Source organism: Halichoerus grypus, chromosome 3 (assembly GCF_964656455.1).
Source record: "Halichoerus grypus chromosome 3, mHalGry1.hap1.1, whole genome shotgun sequence".
Taxonomy (NCBI): Eukaryota; Metazoa; Chordata; class Mammalia; order Carnivora; family Phocidae; genus Halichoerus; species Halichoerus grypus.
The window spans coordinates 176,595,759-176,619,097 of NC_135714.1; the positions used below are offsets into that span (position 1 = coordinate 176,595,759).

Sequence of the window (23,339 nt, forward strand, 5' to 3'; positions counted from 1 at the left end):
TGAGCATGAATTTGTTATTTATAACTAGCAAAAGATACATTATATAAAAGACAAAAAAACAAGGGTGAGAATATTGAGGGTAAATTCCCTGGTGCTTACTCTGGGCTACAAAACTAGATTAGATAATCACACTGTAGAATACAAGTGTTGAGGTAGATTAGGAGAATAAAGGAAAACATTCTGTGCTTTTGAAAGTTATAAGAGCACAAAGCTGTGCACCTTAAGTGGCAAATGATATCAGATTCATATCCCATGGAACATTTTTGCAACGTGAAAGGGGAAGTAATTTTTGGTTTCACACAGGGATTCCATGAATTGTGGTTTGCATGTCATCCTTGTTCAGGCACCAGGCTAATCTTCTCTGTATTGTTCCAATTTTAATACATGTGCTGCTGAAGCAAATAAGAATTGTGGTTTGATACTGCAGCTTGATTAGAGTGCCCAGGGTTTTGTTCCCAAGTTATGTTTCAAGGAACACTAGAATCTCTCCCTTGATTCATAGAGGTGTTCTTTGCTCAAATGTATGTGGGAAATGCAGCTAAGATCTTTGAAGAAGATGTACATGTAGTTTCATTTCACTCTATATTTCTTTTTTTTTTAAAGATTTTATTTATTTATTTGACAGAGAGAGAGAGAGAGATCACAAGTAGGCAGACAGGCAGGCAGAGGGAGAGGGAGAAGCAGGCTCCCTGCTGAGCATGGAGCCCGATGCGGAACTTGATCCCAGGACGCTGGGATCATGACCTGAGCTGAAGGCAGACGCTTAACGACTGAGCCACCCAGGCACCCCTCACTCTATATTTCTTGAATTTAACTTCACATGGAATCTTTTTTCTGAGATTTTTTTTTTCTGAGACATATCTTGAATCTTTAATGGGACTTTCAGAAGATGCTTTGGAAGATGTTGGTCCTGGAAGAGGTAGAGTGGGTACTTTCATGTCAAATAAGTTCACTAGGCAATGGATAAGGTGGAGTATGTCACTGCAATCAAACTATATTTATGTTAATTACTTATGGCTAATATAGAAAAAAAAATTTAGAATCTCAGAAACATGAAGTTGATCTGAATTCTTGCTAGATTCATCTTTGGCCATTGATTATGCCTTGATTTTGGAAAGTAGAACAACTTTTAAGTAGTATAGTTAAAATTCTCTGTGCCCTTTCTAATAATGTCCTGATTAAGTCATCATTCATTTTTATTTCTGTCTTGCATATTATTTTCCTTTGAGGCTAACAGTTGGTGTTTGGATCACTTAAAAACAAAACTCTTCCATGCTTTTTCCTCTTGTCAATTCTTATTGTTCTCTGGAAAGATGCTCAGCATTATCTGAAAAGAGAAAATGCTCTCTGTGTCTCATTTTCCTGAGGCAATTACTAGTTAACTATCTTTGCCTTTAGCAGAGGTAGGAATATACTTCGAGGAAGAAAAACTGTATGTATTTGGCTTCTTCTCTAACATTATCATTTCCTTGCATATGGATAGCTGTTCTTCTGAGGAAATCAAAGCAATTATTTTATACTTGTGTTTCAAAAGATGTGTATAGATTATGTTTATAAATACTATGTACATACATTCACATGTAGACTGATCACTTAGCATTTATTCTAGTTTAAATTCCTGGGATCTCAGACAAGGCAGGTTTTATGTGTAACAGCTGTGAGGTGTAGTAGATCTCTTGATATGAAAGTTGAAAATCAGTGTATACCTGGTTGTGCTGCTGAGAGAGCTATACTGATGAATCTGTAAGGTCTTTTCTGCCTCTAAGATTTTCATCCTCCCAGGGAGAAAAGAATAATTTGTCAAGTGAAGGCAATTGCCTATACATGTAAAAAAAATGAGGGATGGCAGAATTAGCACTGGAACTCTGGCATTCTATTCCCTGTCTACAGTCTACAATTGTTCCATCAAAACATTCCTTTTCATTTAGTTTCTTTCCTTGTGGCTTGTGCTTTGGAGATTGGATAGATGAGAAAAGGTTATTGTTTTGAGATTTTTGAATTCAGATGGAATGGGTAATCAGCTAGTGACCAGAGGCTTCTGAGCACCAGGAAAACTGGCACTGCCAATGTCCCTGAGGCTTGACCACCTTCTGCTTGAGCAGATGGTAGGCAGAAACAACATCTTGAAAAGTTGAAGAAAGCCAAACGGGAAATGATCCCTGGAAGGCAGTTTCAGAATGTAGTGGGGTCATTCACTACACCTCTTGTGTTACCTTGTGATATTTTCTACTTTTTCTCTTGCCCTTCATTGCCTAGGACACCCTCTGCTTCATGCTTTGTAGGGATGACTTCTTTTTGTTCCTTTGAGGCTTAGCTTAAATACGAACTCCTCTGTGTGGCCTTCCTTGACGACTCAACTTTCTAGGTTGCTTTACCCTGTTATGCTCCACTACTCTATGTTTTAAAGTCATTCAGAACATTCACCACAACATATAGTTACTGTATATTTTTGTTTGCTTACTTGTTTATCTCTTTCTCCCTCTCCTACCAGATTGCAAAATCCATGAAGACTGAGACCATGTCTGTTTATTTTTCTATGTAGTCAGTATGTTTTATGAATAAATATATTTTGCGAGGGGAGCCTGGATGGCCTAGTCAGTTAAGTGTCAGACTCATGATTTTGGATTAGGTCATGATCACAGGGTCCTGAGATTGAGTCCTGGATCAGGCTCCACACTCAGCGTGGAGTCTGCTTGATGCAGAACCTGCTTGAGATTCTTTCTCCCTCTGCCCCTCCCCCCTGCTCACATATGCTCTCTCTTTCTAAAATAAACAAATAAAATCTTAAAAAAATATGTTTTATGAATAAATAACTCTAAAACCTATACTCATATAACTTTAAAATTAACAATAGTATAGTCACTGGCAAAACACATGTCACTTGGTAAAATACATAGTGGACACTAAATAAATGGTAGTGTAAAATGAGAAATTATTTTTAAAAATTAAAAATTGTAGCATGTAGGATTGAAAATATGCAAATCTCTAAAAATGCTAGAAACAATAAGTACATGTTAAAATTACATTAGAAACCAGAAGACCAAAAAAGGAATAAGTCTGCTGCCCAGAGGTGTAAGGGAAGTTGTCAATATGTAATATAGATATACATTAAAGAAAGTACACTTCATTTTAATTTTTTTCTTCTCCTTCTCTATTTTGGATACTGACCTTTGAGCTAAATATAGGAGAACAGATATCCAAGTTTAGCAAAGAGACTATGAGAGAGTATCAAGCTGCTGTACAAATATTATGTTCCCTTGGCTAGAATATATTTTATTCCAGGGAACAATAAGATTCAAAAAGGAATCTAAAGATGTTTGACTTTAGGAAGATGGAATACATGTACTTTTTCCTATTCCTCCCACCAGGTACATTAGATGTGTTGAATATTATGTATAAAACAACCATGAGATTCAGAGAGATTGGAAGGAAAAAAAGTAGAATGGCTAGGGACCCCAGGTTGAGGAACAATACATGGAGAGTCCCCTAGGTTTTCAGTTTGCCTCATATGTCCCAGGCTGGAAGGAGCAACTTAAAAATGGTCACAGCTGTGAATTGTGTAAGACTGATGAATCACAGACCTGTACTCTGAAACAAGTAATATATATTAAAAAAAAAAAAAAAAGAAGATTGTAGAAAGGGAAAAATGAAGGGGGGGGATCGGAGGGGGAGATGAACCATGAGAGACTATGGACTCTGAAAAACAAACTGAGGGTTCTAGAGGGGAGGGGGTGGAGGGATGGGTTAGCCTGGTGATGGGTATTAAAGAGGGCACATTTTGAATGGAGCACTGGGTGTACGCAAACAATGAATTGTGGAACATTACATCAAAAACTAATGATGTAATGTATGGTGATTAACATAACATAATAAAATAAAATAAATAAATAAAAATGGGCAAAAACCAAAAAGACAAACAAACAGAAAACCCCAGTCTTCACAAAAACTTGCTCAGTCTAGTTGAAGGACCAGGAAAGGAGTAGCATAAGAGAATGAAAATTTTTAAGGCAATAATTACTTTTTTTCAGCCAAACACCACAGAACATACTTCATCTTCACCCAGGTCAACAATGGCCAAATTAGAAATCTAGACTTCCATTCTCACCAGGGTGAAATGAGGCACCTTAACACCTTACCACTGTGGTGGTGTCAGAGAAGGTTGAGTATGAAGCTAAGAGTTTTATCCCTCTTAGATGGCGAAGTTATCCCCTCTTCATCTCCTATGGTATCACCAGAGACAATGTGGGGAACCTGGACATTTTCTCCCTACATCCAGCAATAATGAGGAAACCTACTCATTTCCTGCTGGAATGGTATTAGAAGAGGCCTAGTAGAGTCAGAACTTTCACCACCATCCAGCGTTAACAAAGCCCCCCTCCCTTAGTGATTCAATGGAGCTGCATGGGAAGCAATAATAAAGCACTCCTTCCTGTCCTAGCTGGAATTCCCACCTCTGCCCAGCAGTAATGAGGAGCCACCCACCCTTAACTGGATGTCAGTGAAGGCCAGTGAAAGATCATAGACTTTCATTTGATATGGCAGCAACAATGCAGCACTCTCCCATACCCTCCTTCCTTGTCAGAGCAGTGTCATAGAAAGCCAGATAAAAAAAGAAGTTTTAAATAAGTCCAAAGGTTCATAACATAATATAAAAATGTCCAGGTTTCAACTGACAGTTGTTCATCATAAAAAGAACAAGGAAAATCTCAACTTGAACAAAAAAAGACAATAGACACCAATATTGAGATGACAGAGTTAGAATTATCCTATGCAGAACCTGTTTGAGATAAAGCAACCATCATAAAAGTGTCAATGAGTAATTAATAAATTCTTAAAACAAATGAAAAAAATGGACAGCTTGAATAAAGTAAAGCAGAAAATTTCAGCAAGCAACAAAAGATATAAAAAGAATCAAATGAAAAAATTTAGAACTGAAATATATATTTACTAAAATAAAAATATCAGTGGATTAGCAGAACAGAATGTTCAGGAGGAAAGAAGAATCAGTAAATATGAAGATAAAACAATAGGAACTTTCTTAAAAGCAGAGAGAAAATATACCAAAAAAAAAAAAAAAAAAAGAGAACTTCAGCAACCTATGGTACTGTAACTAAAGGATTGCATCACCAGGGTCCCAGAAGAGGAAAAAGTGAGGCAGAAAAAGTAATTAAAGAAATAATGGCTGAAAACTTCCAAATTTGGCAAAAGACATAAACCTACAGATTCAAGGAGTTGAAAGAAACCCAACATGATGAATTCAAAGAAATTCACATCAAAACACAGTGCAGTCAAAATTCTGAAAACTAAAGACAAAGAAAAAGTCTTGAAAACAATGAGAAAGGAACAATACCTTACCACTTACAGGGGAAAACAATTCAACTGACAGTAGATTTCTCATCAGAGAACATGGAGACCAAGCAGAAGCTGCACATCATTTTAAAGTGTGAAAAGAAAAGGAATTTCAACCCCAAATTCTATATCCAGTGAAAATATTCTTTAGGAATGAAGTAGAAATCAAGACATTCTCACATGAAGGAAAAAACTAAGGGATTTGTTGCTAATAAACCTACTCTCAAAAAATGGCTAGCATAAGTCCCTTAAACAGGAAATGACAAAAGAAGGAAACATCAAAAAGAAGAATGAACAACAGAAAGGGAAAAAATGTTTCACCACCAGGGTGGTATCAGTGAACATATATAAACACAATAGGTTATTGTCATGTTGAGCATCTTAAATTATTCTTGATGATCGAAGCAAAAATTAGAGCACTCTCTGATGTGCACTTAAATGAACATAGAGGACATATTTGACCATTATATTATAAAAGGGGAAAGGTAAATTAAGGCATGGTTTCTATTTTCATTCAGATTGGTAAAATGTCAACATTCGTAGACTGTGTTAAGTTTTGTATATAAAATGTAATACATAAAGCAACTACTAAAAATCTATAGAGAAACATACTCTCAGAAACCATATAGATAAATCAAAATGAAATACTAAAAAACATTCAAATAAGTCTTGGGAACACACAGAAAAAGAGAACAAAAATGGGAAACAGAGATCACAAAATGAAAAATAGCAGACATAAGCTCTAACACATTAATAATTCCATTAAATAGAAGTGATGCAAATACAGCCATTAAAAAACAGATTGTCAGAGTGAATTAAAACACATAGCCTATTCTGCCTACAGGAGATACACTGTAGATTCACATGTACAAACATGTTGAGAGTAAGGGGATAAGGAAAGATATATGATGCAAAAACTAACCATAAGAAATCCATAATTTTTTCATTCCAAGAATGTTATATAAATGGAATCATACCTGTATAATTTTCAGACTTTGCCTTTTCCATACACTTCTGGGGATTCATCCAGGTTGGGTATATCATATAGTTTGCTCCTTTTAATTTTTTATTTTTAGAGATTTTATTTATTTATTTGACAGAGAGAGAGAGAGAAAGAGATAGAGAGCAGGAACACAAGCAGGGGGAGTGGGAGAGGGAGAAGCAGCCTTCCTGCCTAGCAGGGAGCCCGATGTGGGGCTCGATCCCAGGACCCTGGGATCATGACCTGAGCTGAAGGCAGACACTTAATGACTGAGCCACCCAGGTGCCCCTAGTTTGCTACTTTTTAATCACTGAGTAGTATTCAATGTTGTGTATGTACTACAGTTTAAATATTTCCTTATTAAAGAACGTCTGAGTTGTTTCCAGTTTTTGTCTATTATGAATAAAGCTGCTACAGAAATTCCTATATAGGTTTTTGTGTGAATATAAATCTTCATTTCTCTGGGATAAACACTTAAGTCTGCCTTATAATTTTTGTTTTCCATTTGTTCTCTTTGTTTCTCTGTTTTCTTTTTTCTGTCTTTCTTTAAGTTACTTGAATATTTTTTTGAATTTTGATTTGTTTTATCTATAGTGTTTTTGACTGTATCTTTTTTTATAGCTTGTTTTAATGGTTGCTCTGGGTATTACATTATATACACAGTGTATTATTGTCAACATTTTACCAATTTGAGTGAAGTGCAGAAAGCACACTTTATGTCCCTTTATCTTTTCTGTTTTTATAATATGATCATCTTAAATATTTTATCTCTGCCCATATAGAGATGCATCTGACAGTGCTATAATTTGTGCTTCCATCATCAAATTTAATCCTTCTTGATACTGCAAGTTTCCTTCTTATGTCATTTCATTTCTGTTTTGTCATTCTTTTAGTGTAGCCTGCTGGTGACAAATTCTTTTTGTTTTTCTCACCTGAGAATATTTCGATTATCGCATTCATTCCTGAAGGATACTATCTAGATAGAGGAATCTGGGTTGCCAGTTCTTTTCTTTCAAAACCTGAAAAATATTGTGACACTTCCTTCTGGCCTCCAAGACTTCTGACAAGGGATACAATGTCATTCTAATTGTCTTTCCTCTATAGATAAGATGTTTTTTTGCTGCTGCTTTCAAGGTTTTTTTCTTTTTCTTTAGTTTCCAAAAGCTTACTTATGATGTGTCTTAGCATGGATTCATTTGGTTTTATCCTATTTAGGTTTCACTCATTGCTTTTATTTGCAGGTTTGTGTCTCTTGCCAAACTTGGACAGTTTTGTGCAAAGACTTCTTTGAATTCCTTTTCAGCCTCACCTACCTTCTCATACCTTCCAAGACTCAAATGGCATGAATGTTAAATCTTTTGTTATAGTCTCACCTGTCTTTCAGGTCCTCAAATTATTTATTTAGTCCATATTCTTCTCTGTGGTTCAAACTGGGTAGTTTCTATTCCTATATATTCTAGCTGATTGACTCTTTTCTCTATCCACTACATTTTGTTTTTGAGCCCATTCATTTTTATTTTTATTATTCTATTTTTCAGTTCTAAGTTTCCTTTTGCATTTTCTCTATGTCTTCTATTTTTTTGCTGAGACTTTTTTTTTCATTTGTTGCCATCATTTTTTGTAATTGTTCATTGGAGCACTATTATAATAGCTGCTTTAAAATTTTTACCAGGTAATAACATCTTTGTTATCCCAGTGTTGATATATATTGGCTGTCTTTTTATAAAAATTCTGATTGAGTTCCTTGTGATATTTGGCATGATGAATGATTTTCCATTTAAACTCAGAGATGTTCATATTATATTATAAGACTCTGGTTCTTATTTAAATCTTCTATTTTAGCTCGTTTTGTCTGATGCTGCTTTGGCAGGCAAATTTGGGGGTGGCTGGGTGCTGCCTTCTTAGTACTGTGTGGAGTTAGAAGTCCATGGTCCCTACTCACCACTCATTGAGAGCTCAGGGTGGAGGAACCCCCTTGTGGGCAATGGTGGGAAGTCCTGACCCTTCACTAGGCCTCCTCTGCTGCCACTCTAGCAGAAACAAATTGAGGCACCTCATCAGTGCTGGGTGGGTATGGAAATTCAGGCTTCTCATGTAAAGGATTCAAAGTCAAGCTCCCATTTGGTCATCTCTGACACCATCCTGGCAAAGGTACTGATATACCTTCATATAGTGTCTTGAGAGTGGAACTCTAGGTTCCTCTTTTGGATTTTTCTGATGTGGATGGCAATGTGGTCACAGCTTTTTTTCTTTCTGTGGTGTTTGACTGAAATAGAATGGTTATTGTCTAAAAGTTTTCTGTCTTTCCTGTTCCTTTGAGAAAAGGGAGCAGGCTTTTGGGGGCTCTTTTTCTTTGTACATGTTAGTATTTCTGTGTTGTGGTCTATTTCAACTCTATGTATGGAATGTACAAAACAAAAAGAAAACTCAGGGAAATCATTACTGTACTGTTCCTTATGTTCTGAAATCCTCAGCTAATCTGTCTTCTTTCCATCTTTCAGAGTCTTCTTATGTTTATTTTATTTATAATGTCCAAATTTTTAGTTGTACTTAGTGGGAGGAATAGGGAGATAGGAATACTCCATCTTCTTAGAAATGTAATTTCCCACACTGATTTTTAATATTTCATCTTATTTGTTGCTATCTGTATTACTTGCTTTTTCGTACATCTTGATTCTTCTTTTTCCCTATCTTCTAGAGTTTATTATTTTTCCCATGTACCACCACTGATTTAACACTGTATATTCTTTCTTTTTTATAAATACCCTTAAATTTTTAACATGCATATTGACTTTTCAGATTCATCAATTAATATGCAGTATACCTCTACTTCCTTGAGAAAGATATAAAGATCTTAGGGTACTTTAATTCCAATAGCCCTCTCTCTCACTTATAGTAGATGATTTCCTTATATGCTTTATACTTTTAGTTGATGAAATGATTTATCACTGATATTTTTGGAGAGATTTCTAGGTTGCTTCAAGATGGGTGAGAGGTTTTGTGTTTTATGCTTAGCTCCCCAGAGTTGTCATTAGTCAAGTACTATTTTTTTTATTAGCTTGGGGATGGGTGTTCTTTAACCCTTCAGGTATAATAAGTTAAATCTCAAATGCATATAATATAAATTCTGAATGAGAGGGGTTCTTTCCAAGCACAGAAGCTAAGCCACAATAAAACAAGGAATAGAAGACCCCAAACAAATTTCTGTGATTCTTCTTATTTTGGTATCCAGATAATTTTCTAGTATACCTATGTGCTAAGTCTGCACTTCTACAGAGATTCTGATTTTATATGGCAATCTCAGTTTCACTTTTGTATCCTGAAAAGGCCAAGCTTTATCTGTTACCCTTTCATGCATGTTAATAATCTAGTCCCCATACAGCTTTGGAAGCTGGCATCTCCTCAAACTGCTTAAGGTAGTGAGTTAGTTATTGCTGGAGCTCTTCAAGCATCTGTTAAAAAATGTTTCGGGATTCTTCAAGATCCCTGCAACTTTAAGATGATTTGATACTGCATAAATATTATCTAACCCTGTTACACTTTTATTGTTTATACGAGATCATTATCTCATGAATATTGAGTGTAAAATATTCAATGACCATACTAGATGTTTAGTGACACAGCATGGTAACATGATATGGATACTGAGCAAACATATAAAAAGCACAGTGTGAAAGCACTACATGAACAAAAGAAGTACAACATGGGAAACAATCACATCTTTTCCTTAGAGATTATAAGCGAATGCTTTCAAGTCTTGAACACATGACTGACTGTGTTCTTTTAGAGATGATGATAAATACAGATGCTCTGTTCCTATCATTAATGACTCAATAAATAAAATCCCAAGATACTTTTCAAAAGTAGTGTGATATCTACTGTTATAGGCAGCTGTGCCTCCTAGTGATGTGTGGAAAATTTGATAAAATGCCTCAAATGTTCTGAAGATCAAAAGTGCCATGTACCGTAAATGATGAGTGATGATTGTAATGGTAGAGAATGGCCACAGGAATAGAGACACTATTGTTACCTGGAAAAAGTTGCTTTTTAAACACAGGAACATTGTTGTTGTTGTTGTTGTTGTTTTAAATAAAGGACTTTAAGACCTCTCATATAGATCTGGTTCTCTTGAAGCTGAAAATTTTCTAGACTCAATGCACTCTTCAGAGAGAACTTAGTCCACTCTCTGCCTCTCTTAAATTAATATAAGGATACTGTCTTGTTAAGCCATGCCAGGAAAACATCCTATATCCTTACATGGGTATCATTTAGCACATGAGACAACTTAACCCAGTCTTCTGTTGTCCTTCAAATTCATGTGTACTGGTTAACTACTTTCATGGAAGAACAACATAGACATAAAATATGAGAGAGAATAGAACAGCTGACATGTTAATTCTACATTTGCCAACACATTCTATTAGTTAAGGAACCATTTATTTTGTCCATGTGAAGTTTGAAGGGTTATAAAAGTAGGAGTTAATGTGGTTGATCCAGCAATGGATTATGCCAATGTATATAAATGCTTTTATGTTCTGCTTAATAATGTAAGCAGTTGGTGATACAGGGTGACTCATCAGGCTTTTTAAATTTAGGATGGAATGCATTAGTAAAATTACTGTGAGCAATGATTCAGCTTGCACAGCTGGATTACCTTCAAAAATGCTGTTCTTGGGCACATTTGTACAGTTAGGAGGCTGTTATGATCTGGAGGCCTAACCTACCACCCTCCTCCTTGGGTTTGGAGATATACAGCAACATTTATTTCCCCTGGAAAAACCCAGTGTTATGCTAGGTGAAGAGTGGATAAGAGAAGATGCTGTAGGTGTTCACAGCTAAAGGTATTAATGCCTAATTGGCTTTAAAAAATCCAGAAAAGAGGGAGTGCCATTAAAAATACATTTCACGTAATAAAGTGTGATCCACAAACTTAGCAATTCTGCAATGAATATAAAATATTTCTATACTCCTAGCACTTTGATCATAGATCTTCAGCACACAGGAGCAGGTGTCCTATAAAAATATCAGATCTGACTGTTAATTTAAATGAGTTTCCCTCTCTTGATTCTCACTGACTCACTTAGGTTTACTGCTCCAGTTGGCAATATTCCAAAAAGACAACAAACATCCACTTTCTCTAAAGCCTGTTTTTTTAAAAAAATTTGAATGCAACTTCAAATAGGAAGAATTGTTAGGCCACATGGCCACACTTAAGATTCATTCATAGTCCCTGAAACGAAAAAGATTAAATATTTTGAAGGTACATATTGGAGGTTATGTTATTTTTTTCTGCTGTCTCATCTCAAAATAGTCCCATGTGTTGGCAAGTCCAGAGTAGAGAAATTAAGAATGTTCAGTTCAATCTCACTTCCAGAAGATACTAAATCACATTTTCAGATTTTAAGTTTCTATTTTCTGGGAAACTTATATAGAAAAGCACTTCATTATTATGTTTGAGAATAGCTAAATAATAGCATGGTGTTTAATATTTGTTCATAAGAACAATTTTTATTGCACATTCTGGATCACAAAATTACCCAAATTGCCCATCCTTTATTTAAGAGCTATTCAGAACATGACATGAATGAACAAAATATTTCCTTAGACACTGGACCTTGACCACATTTCACATTCCCTTTCCCCAATCTTTACTAAGCTCTAAGAAAAATACACAAATATTAAGAAGAAATAAAGAAAGATGAAAAAAAGATTTGGAGATAAGGAGATAAAAATTTAAGAGGCGTAAGAGACTGAATATACATAAGGACAATGGCCAGATCATATGGAAAAACAAAAATCTGACCCACAATCTGCAGCAATTTGCTCAGGAAAACCAACCATTTTATCTACAGTGAATGGCTCAGGAAGCCAGCCTTCTATAAATTAGACTTGTAGGAAGCCAGATTGGTATCTCATAATAATCCCGGAAGGGGAACAAAAACTTCTATAACAATTGGCCCCCAGTGGCCAGGACTTGATGAATAACTGACAACTTCTCTAAATTTTGTCCCTATTTCCAACTTTGCACCAACCAGAAAAAGCCAAATATGCACCCACAATTAATCACATAGAATGCTCCACTTCTAGTGTGCCTGCCTACGGCTTCCCATGCCAACAACCTCCAATCAGGGCCCACTTGAGACTTCCCCTTTTTCCACTCTGAAGATTTCTTTCTTCCGCCTGCCTTTGCATCTCTGCCAGACCCAGGTGATGGTGGTTGACTCTCTTGCTATTGTAAACTCTGATTCAGTAACTTTTCCCTGTCTCATTTGATTGGTCTTCACTTATTTTGACAGGAGAAATAAAGAAAAGGAAAAAGGAAGAGTAAGGAAAAAAAAAAAGGAAGGATAAGGAAAAGGAGGTTTACAAAACAAAAATAAACAAAAAACCCCCCCATCATACCATTGCCAAGCCCACAATCTCTACAGATGTTAAATCTCTCAGAAATGAAAGCATAAAATGAGGTTCCAAAGTTCAGTTTCATTTTGTTATGTCATCTACCTAGGCCTCTTAATAATTTATATAACTAAACCTTAAAATAAAGCAAAATCCGTGCAGTCCTGAGGAGAAGTGATCATCTCTTTAGAAGTCCACGCTAATGGCATTCAAAATTTGAACAGAGAATTCCTATTAACAAATATATCTGAGTAGTTTTTAGCATTTTAAATAAAAAAATTGGGGGGATCAGGATTGATATATTTTCCTAAAGGAATGGTCTCTGTTGCTACTTTAACTTCCTGTTAGGCCTTTGAATTACTTCATATATAAATTACTTCATATATAAAGAGTTAATGCTGTTGCAAAAAAAAGAAAAAAAAAAAGGAATTCTCTGTAATGGATAGACTCGCCTCTACATTTGACTTCTAGTGCATACAGAGATCTTGACTTTGAAGTTAGCTGTAGGATTCAATTGTATTTGAATAGAATTTTTTTTCAGCAGAGATGAAGAGACTATATATACATACACACAGGGATGTATGTATTTTGAGGAGAAATAATTGACAAACATCACTGTCTACATTTAAGGTATAAAGCATGATGGCTTGATTTACATATATTATGGAATAATTATTGCGATAGGTTCAGCTAATATCTATCTTCTCATATAAATACAATAAAGAGAAAGAGAAGAAGAAAAAAATATTTTTTCCTTATGATGAGAACTCAGGATATACTCTTTTAAAAACTTTTCTATATATCATGCAGCAGTGTTATCAATAGTCCTCAAGTTGTACATTCCTATTTGTACCTATTTGTCTTATAACTGGAAATTAATACCTTTTGACAACCTTTCCACAATTCTGCCTTCCCGAACCCTCAGTCTCTGGAAACCACATGCCTAATCCCTTTTTCTATGGAGCTTGGTATGTTTGTATGTATGTATGTATATATGTATGTATGTATTTATCTATTTATAAATTACAAATACAAGTGAGTTAAGGCCTTTGTCTATGTCTGAGTTATTTTTTTTAACATAATGCCTTCAAGTTCTATCCATGCTATCACAAATGGTAGGGTTTTCTCATTTTTATGGCTGAATAATATTCTATTGCATCTATCATCTATCTAACTATCATCTATCTATATCTATCTATCATCTATCTATCTATCTATCTATCATCTATCATCTATCTATCTATCATCTATCTATATCTATCTGTCATTTATCTCACAACTTCTTTATCCATCCTCTATCAATGAACACTTAGGTTGTTTCCATGTCTTGGCTATAGTAAATAATACTGCTATTAACAGGGTGTGTGTGTGTGTGTGTGTGCAGATATCTTTTAATGTTTTTATTTCCTTTGGATATATTCCAGAAGTGGAATTGCTGGATCATATGGTAGTTCTATTTTTAATTTTCTGAGGACCCTCCATACTGTTTTCCATAGTGGTTATACCGATTTACAACCCCACCAACCAGACACAAGAATTCCTTTTCTCCACATCCATGCTAGCTTTGTAATCTCTTGCCTTTTTGGTGATGGCCATTCTAACAGGCATAAAATGATATCTCATTGTGGTTTTAATTTGCATTTCCCTAATGACTTGATCTTGAGCATCTTTTCATGTACCTGTTGGTCTTTCATATGCCTTCTTTGAAAAAAAAGTCTTTTCAGGTCCTTTGTGCAGTTTTTAATTGGGTTGTTTCTTTTTGTTATTAAGTTGTATGAGTTCTTTATATATATTGAATATTAACCCCTTATCAGATATATGGTTAGCAAATATTTATTCCCATACAATAGGTTGACTTTTCACTTTGTTGATGGTTTCTTTTGTTGTATAAAAATTTCTTAGTTTGATGTAGTTCCACTTGTTTAGTTTTGATTTTGTTGCTTGTGGTTTAGTTGCTTTATCCAAAAAATCATTGCCAAGACCCATGTCAAAAAGTATTATTCCTATGTGTTTTTCCAGGAGTTTCATGGTTTCAGATCTTTAAATCTTTAATCCATTCAATCCATTGAGTTTATTGTGAGTGGTGGAAGATAGGGGTCCAGCTACATTTTTTTTTTGCATGTGAATATCCAGTTATCTCAGCAACATTTATTGAAGAGACTGTATTTTTCTACTGAGTATTCTTGGCACCTTGGTCAACTCTTACTTGACCATATGTGCTTAGGTTTATTTCCGGGCTCTTAATTGTGTTCTATTGGTCTATTTGTCTGTTTTTAGGCCATACTGTTTTGATTACTATAGCTTGAAATCAGAAAATGTGATGCCTTCTGTTTGTTCTTCTTTCTCATGATTTCTTTGGCTATTCTGAGTCCATATAAGTTTTAGGAGTGTTTTGTTCACTTCTGTAAAAATTCCATTGAAAACGTAATAGATATTTTACTGAATTTATAGATGGCTTTTGGTAGTATTGACACCACAACAATATTAATGTTTTCAATCCATGAATATGGGATCATATCAACTTATTTGTAACTTCTCCAATCTCTTTCATCAATGTCTTTTAGTTTTCAGGGTAGAGATATTTCATTTCCTTGGTTAAATTTATTCCTAAATGTGTTATATTTTTTGATGCTATGGTAAATGGAATCAAATTTTTTCTTTTTCAGAAAATTTATTGTTGGTGTATAGAACACTGCCAATTTTTATATGTTAATTTTGTATCCTGCAACTTTACTGAATTCACTGATTAGATCTGATATTTTTTTGGTTGAGTTTTTAGGAATTTCTACATATAAAATCATGTTATCTGCAAATGGAGACAATTTTGCTTCTTTCTTTCCAATTCTAATACTTTTTATTTCTTTTGCTTGTCTGATTGTTCTAGCTAGGACTTCCAGTACTATATTGAATAGGAGTGGTAAAAGTGGGCACTCTTGTATTGTTAGTGATCTTAGAGGAAAAAATTCCAACCTTTCACCATTGAGTATGATATTAGATGTGGGCTTGTCATATATGGCCTGTATTATGTTAAGATATGTTTCTGTTATGCCTAATTTGTTAAGAGTTTTTATCATGAATGTATGCTGGATTTTGTCCAATGCTTTTTCTGCATCCATTGAAATCATATGATTTTTTTTCATTCTATTAACATGAAGTATTGTGTTGATTAATTTGCATATGCTGAACCATCCTTGTACACTAAGAATAAATCCCACTTGATGGTGAATAATTCTTTTAATATGCTGCTGAAATTGGTTTGCTAGTATTTTATTGAGAATTTTTAAATCTATATTCACCAGAGAACTTGGCCTGTAGTTTTCTTTTCTAGGAGTGTTCTTTCCTGGTTTTAGTATTAGGGTAATGCTGGCATTGCAAAAGCAGTTTGGCAGTGTTCCCTTCTCTGATTTTTTTGACAACTTTGAGAAGAATTGGTGTTAATTCTCCTTTAAATGTTTGGTAAAATTCACCAGTAAAGCCCTCTGGTCGTGGGGTTGTCTTCATTGAGAGATTTTTTTTTTTTTTTGATTACTGATTTAATTTCCTTACTAGTAATTTATCTGTTTAGATTTTCCATTTCTTCCTGATTCAGTCCTGGTAGGTTATATTTTTCTAAGAATTTTTCCATTTCTTCTAGGTTGTCCAATTTGTTGGTATATAGTTGTTCATAGTAGCCTCTTAGGATCTTTTGTACTTCTGATAGTCATTGTAATATTTTCTTTTTTATTTATACTTTTGTGATTTGGGTACTCATTTCCTTGGTTAGTCTAGCTAAAGATTTTTCAATTTTATTTATCATTTCAAAGAACTAGTTTAGTTAAAATTTTCTATCTGTTCTCTATTTTATTCATTTCTTTTCTAATCTTTATTGTTTCCTTTTTTTCTGCAAACTTTGGGCTTTGTTTATTCTTCTTTTTCCAATTACTTAAAGCAGATTTAGTTTGTTTGGAATCTTTCTTACTTCTTAATGTAGGCATCTATTGCTATAAACTTTCCTCTTAGGATTTATTTGCTCCATCCCATAACTTCTGGTATGTTGTATTTCCATTTTCTATTGTCATAAGAAACTTTGTTATTTCTTTTTCATTTCTTTTTTAATCCATTGGTTGTTCAGGAGAGTGTTGTTTATCTGTGTTTGTGAATCTTCCAGTGTCTCCCCCTCTTTTTTAAAGATTTTATTTATTTACTTGAGAGAGAGAGAAGATGAGCAGGGGGAGGGACAGAAGAAGAGGGAGAAACGGACTTTCCACTTAGTGGGGAGCCCAATGTGGGGCTTAATCCCAGGGCCCCAAGATCATGACCCAAGAGGAAGGCAGACGCTTATCTGACTGAGCCACTCAGGTGCCCTCCAGTGTTCTTTTTGTTATTAATTTCTAGTTTCCATGTGTTTTTGAATCTTCCAGTTTTCCTTTTGTTAATTTCTAGTTTCATACTGTGTGGTCAGAGAAGATATTTTAATCTTCTTCAATTTGCTAAGATTTGTTTTGTGGCATAACATATGGTTTATCCTAGAAAATGATCCATGTGCTCTTGATAAGAATGTTTATTCTGCTATTGTTGGATAGAATGTTCTGTATATGTCTGTTAGGTCAATTTGGTCTATCATGCTGTTCAAATCTACTATTTCCTTTTTGATTCTCTGTCTCTGGATGATCTATCCATCATCAAGAGTGGGATTAAAGTCCCCAGCTATTAGTGCATTACTTTTTATTTCTCCTTTTATCTCTGTTAGTTTTTATGTTATATATTCACGTGTTCTGATATTGGGAGCATAAATATTTACAATTGTTATGTGTTCTTGATGGATCAACCCCTTTGTCATAATGTAATGACCTTCTTTGTTTTTTCTTTCTTTTTTTTCTCTTTTTAGTTTAAAGTCTATTTTGTGTGATGTAAATATAGCTAACCCTGCTTTTTTGTTGTTATTTTTGTTACTGTTTTTTAGAAATGAATTTTTCCATCCATTCACTTTTGGTGTATGTGTGTCTTTAAGGTTAAAGTAAGCCTCTGTAGGCAGTATAACATTGTATTTTTTTTATGCCATTCTATGTCTTTGATTAAAGAATTTAATTTATTTACATTTAAAGTAATTTTTTAAAGTAATTATTGATAGGTAAAGACTTACTATTGCCATTTTGTTAATTGCTCTTTGGTTGTTTTGGAGATTCATTATTCCTTGTTTCTTATCTTGCTATCTTTTTTTTCCTTTTTAATGTCTTTTGATATCAGTATACATTAACTTCTTCATCATGTTCTTTTGCATAATTGCCACAGGTCTTTCCCTTGTGGTTACCATTAGGCTTACATAAAATATAAAAATTTATAAACCCCTATTATAAGGTGATAACAACTTAACTTCAACAGAATCCCCAAACTTTACACTTCTACTTCTCCTCCCTCCTTCACATTTTAGGTTATTGCTGTTATAATTTACATATTTTTAATACTGTGTAGCTAATAACAGATTATCTTAATTAGGGTTATTTCTACTGCGTTCATTTTCTTAAACTTTTAAACTAGAATTGTAAGTGAATTATGCACCATCATTACCTAATTACAGAATCTAATTTTGACTCTAATTCAACTCTAATTTTGAGTCTAATTTATCATCACCAGTGAGTTATATGCTACCTTTTTCTGTTTTTATGATGTTAACCAATGCCCCTTTACTTCTACTCAACTCCTATTAGCTTTCTCGTAAGACAGGCCTCGAGGTTATGAACTTCCTCAGCTATTGTTTGTTTGGTAAAGTCTTTATGTTTCTTCATTTCTGAAGGACAGTTTTGCTAGCTATAGCATTCTTGGTTGGCAGTTTTTTTTTTTTTTCTTTTCAATATTTAAAATATGTTATCCCATTCTCTCCTTGCTTGAAATGTCTCTGTTGAGAAATCTGCTTGTAGTCTTAGGGAGGGTCCCATGTATGCAACTTCTCTTTTCTCTTGTTGCTCTTAAAATTCTTCTCTTTGACTTTTGACAATTTAATTGTAATGTGTCTTGGTGTAGTCCTATTTGGGTTCATTCTATTTGGAATTCTTTGGGCCTCCTGGATCTGGATGTCCATTTCTTGTCCCAAGTTCAGGAAGTTTTCAGCCATTATTGCTTTAACTATACTTTCTGCCCCTTTCTCTTTTTCTTCCTCTTCTAGAATTTCCATAATGTGAATATTGGTCTTTTTCATTGTGTCTCATAGGTTTTGTAGGCTTTCTTAACTATTTTCATTCTTTTCACCTTATCAAGTAAAAAGATTGAAAGTCACTGATTCTTTTACATGGTTTAGTCTACTTTTGAAACTCTCTAGTAAGTTCTTCAATTTAGTTATATTTTTCATCTCAAGGATTTTTATGTTTTTTTAATGGCTTCCATTGCCTTGTTGATCTCATTTTTTTAAATGCATGTTTCCTTATTTTGTTTAGCTGTCTGTCTGTCCTTCCAGCTCATTAAATCTTTAAATGTCTTTTTTTTTTTTTAAGATTTTATTTATTTGACAGAGAGAGACACAGCGAGAGAGGGAACACCAGCAGGGGGAGAGGGAGAGGGAGAAGCAGGCTTTCCACGGAGCGGAGAGCCCAATGTGGGCCTCGATCCCAGGATCCTGGGATCATGACCTGAGCCGAAGGCAGATGCTTAACGACTGAGCCACCCAGGCACCCTCATTAAATGTCTTTAAGAGGATTATTCTGAATTTTTTGACTGATAGTCCATAGAGCTCTATTTCTTTAAGATCAGTTATTAGAGCTTTATTAGTTTCCTTTGTTGGTGTTATATTTACCTGTGTTTTTGTTTTTGATCCTTGACTCTTTGTACTGGTATTTGCACATTTGAGTAATCAATTTCCTCTTCCAGACTTTAGGCTTGCTTTGGCATAGACAGATTTTTACCAGTAGCTCAGTTTGAGTTTCTGAGTATGTCTACTGGTAATGTTCTTAGGCAAGTGGGGCCTGCTGTTGTGGTCTATTTTTGGGTGAGAAAACTGTTTGTCCTCTGAGGTTGGGGCAGGAGTGTGTGTCACTGGCTGGCAATAGTTGGATAGGACTGTTTGTTTGGCTTTCCACTTAAGTGATGCTGTAGGATGGGTCCTGTATTTGCCTGGTTGGGACTAGGTACTATATTCAGTAGTAAATGGGGCTATGAATTAGCTTGCCTGTCCTGGAAGGTATCAGGATCTGAGACCCAGGGCCTATATCTGAAACTCATTGTTTTGGGGTCCAAATCAGGCAAGAGTGTGTATTAAATTCCCTGGTCAGGTGAGGCCATGAGTTCTTCTCTGCAGATTCAGAAAGCCATGGGCTGTGCTCTCTGTTCAAATGCCACTGTAAACAAAGCTTTTGGATGGGCTACATATTTTCCCATGTGTTCCAGTTGGGTTCCCTGTTTGGGCAAGCTGGAGTTTGTATTCAGGAATGAGCAGAACTACAAATTAGTTTCCCTGCCTGGGCACAGTAGGAGAAGCAGCTCTAAGACTACTAAATTTCTTTGTTGTCCTAACTTTCAAGCTGACCTATGCCTCAAGTTCCTTGGCCAAACAGGTCCACTGGGTTTGCTCTACAAAGTATCTGCTCTGCTTGTCCCTCCCTCCTTGAGTATCACTGATCTGTACAGCTTCCAGGTGTTCTCAGCAGCCCTTTTGGTCAGATGGGGTTGGGACCCACAGTGAGTTGATGGAGCTATGTCTCAGCTACCTTGCCTAGGAAGGATGGGGTGGGGCTGCTCCAAACAACTCTCAATTTCCCAAAAAGTCTTTCTGGTTGGGACAGGTTGGGAGTGCCCTACAGTTTTGTGCCAGTGCATAGAACAGGAGTCTTCCACACCCAGAACTTTCTTTGTTCTGGGGGTGATCAGTTTTGCCCACCAAGCTCTCAACTCAAGTATTATTGGGCCACACAGTTTCCAGATATTTCCACCAACCCCTATAGTCAGATGTGGCCGGGAGACACTGACTACAGTGGGTAAGTGCTGTGACTCAGCTTCTTATCTGTGTTTGGGCAAACCAGGCCTTAGGGCTGGCAAAACTTCTTGTTTAATAATCTGAATCAATAAGATCTGTAATATACCAAGTCCCTGGTCAGAGTACACTACCAACTTGGTTCTGCACAAAAGAAAAGTTGCTAATTGGGACTACCACTTGGGTGCTGTGGATATAAACTTGGTCTGCCAACATCCATGTGCTGGTTCTTGCAAGACTTTCCCCTTTACTCCATCACAGTCAGATTCCCAGTAGTTGAGCCCTGAAGATTCTCCTACAATCCCCATGAGATAAGAACAGAATAGTGGCTCTCACAAAGCAACCCACAGTACTGGTAGGGGATCTGATTGTCTGCCCTGGGTTCTGGTTTCCCACTGGAGAAGCTGGTGCCTCCAGGGAGGCCTCTGTGTATGGTCCTGCCCTGACCTGGTGAAGAGGCAATTCTGTCAACATTTAGCCACTTTTCTTACACTTCTCATATCACCTTAGTTTCTGTGGTGTGAGGGTTTGTTTTCAAGCTCACTTCTTTTATCTCTCACTCCTTAGAATTCTCTCAGTGGTGTTTTGTTCTTGAATAGTTATTGGTTATTCTTCTTGTGGGAGGAGCAAAGTTAGGAACAACCTATATTACCATCTTGATTGAGATTACTTTTAAATGGAAACAATAAATGAAAGAAAATCTATTTGGCTGTCAAATTCCTACTTTGAAAAGATACTTCTATTTGATATCAGAATGCACAGCTAAGCAATGACTTGTTGAAATGAATAAAATTTTTCCAATTTGACAACTTAGGATCCTGTTGAATCCCCTGATCTATGCTGAAAGTAGTTGCAGCACAAGGAAAGATTGGATGAAGGTCAATACAGCCTATTTGAATTTATACTATTTCAGTGCCTTGGAACAAACAAGTTTAAAGCCCAATAATCTAAGGTAAACCAGTCAACCTGCTTTTATTATTTAATTAAATTTAATCAATTATTAATTTATTTAATTATAATGAAAAATTAATTTTATTTTATTATCTTAACTTTATATTTCATTTTAATTTCATTTTATATTTAATTTTATTTGTTAACTGGAAGTATTTATCTCTTTATCCCCTTCACCTATTTTGCCCATCACCCACCTCCACTCCCCCTGGGCAACCACCAGTTCTCTGTATTTATGGGTTTGTTTCTGCTTTGTTTGCTCATTTGTTTTGTTTTTTAGATTCCACATATAAGTGAAATCATATGCCATTTGTCTTTTTCTCTTTGACTTATTTCACTTAGCATAAAAACTTCTAGGCCCATTTATGTTGTTGCAAATACTGAGATTTCATTCTTTTTATGGCTGAGTAATATTCCATTACATATATTATATATGTCACATGTAAAATATATATTATATATTTATTATATGTATATATTAATATATCTTATGTATTTATTATATATAACATGCACATTTATTATATATAAAATACATATTTATGTATAGTAAATATATAAAGAATATTTTAAGTTTTTATGTTCATATTATCAGTATATATACACTGATATATATAAAAAACTATAGTTATTAATACTATATATTTATTATAGCTATTGTTATATAGTTTATATATATATATATATATATATGTATATATATATAAAAGTATATAGTTTTCCACAGTGGTTGCACCAATTTACATTCCCAGCAACAGTGCAAGAGGGTTCCCTTTTCTCCACATTCTTGTCAATGCTTGTTATTTCTTATCTTTTTTTTTTTTTTTAAGATTTTATTTATTTGCCAGAGAGAGACACAGCGAGAGAGGGAACACAAGCAGGGGGAGTGGGAGAAGCAGGCTTCCCATGGAGCAGGGAGCCCGATGCGGGGCTTGATCCCAGGACCCTGGGATCATGACCTGAGCCAAAGGCAGACGCTTAACGACTGAGCCACCCAGGCGCCCTATTTCTTATCTTTTTGATTTTAGCCATTCTGACTGGTGTGAGGTGATATCTCACTGTGGTTTTGATTTGCATTTCCCTGATGATTAGTGACATTAAGTATCTTTTCATGTGTCTGTTGGCTGTTTCTATGTCGTCTGGAAAAAATATTTAGTCATGCTCTCTGGCCATTTTAAAATCAGATTATTTGGGTGGTTTAGTGTTGAGTTGTATAAATTCTTTATATCTTTTGGATATTAATCCATTATCTGCTTTATCATTTGCAAATCACTCCTCCCATTTGGTAGGTTGCCTTTTCATTTTGTTGATGGTTTCCTTCATCGTACAAAAGCTTTTTAGTTTGATGTAGTCCCAAAGTTTATTTTTGCTTTTATTTCTCTTGCTGAGGAGACAGATTCAGAAAAATATTGTTAATGTTGATATCCAAGAGATTATTGCCTATGTTTTCTTTTAAAAGTTTACAGTTTCAGGTCTTCCATTAGGTCTTTACTCCATTTTATTTATGTATATGGTATGAGAAAGTGGTCCAGTTTCATTCTTTTGCATATAGCTGTCCAGTTTTTCCAGCACCATTTATTGAAGAGTGTCTTTTCCCCAATGTAGGTGTTTTTTTTTTTTTTTTTTTGTATTGTAGATTAATTTTCCATAAAAGCATGGGTTTATTTTTGGGTTCTCTCTTCTGTTCCACTGATCTATGTGTCTGTTTTTGCACCAGAACCA

General features: G+C 35.1%; 1 non-coding gene across 1 annotated transcript; it reads right to left on the minus strand.

Annotated features, from left to right (window-relative positions):
• Positions 1-297: 297 nt before the first annotated feature.
• LOC118521583 (U6 spliceosomal RNA) lies at positions 298-401 on the minus strand. Its single transcript, XR_004910204.1, has one exon. It is a non-coding gene; the product is annotated as a U6 spliceosomal RNA (small nuclear RNA).
• Positions 402-23,339: the final 22,938 nt, after the last annotated feature.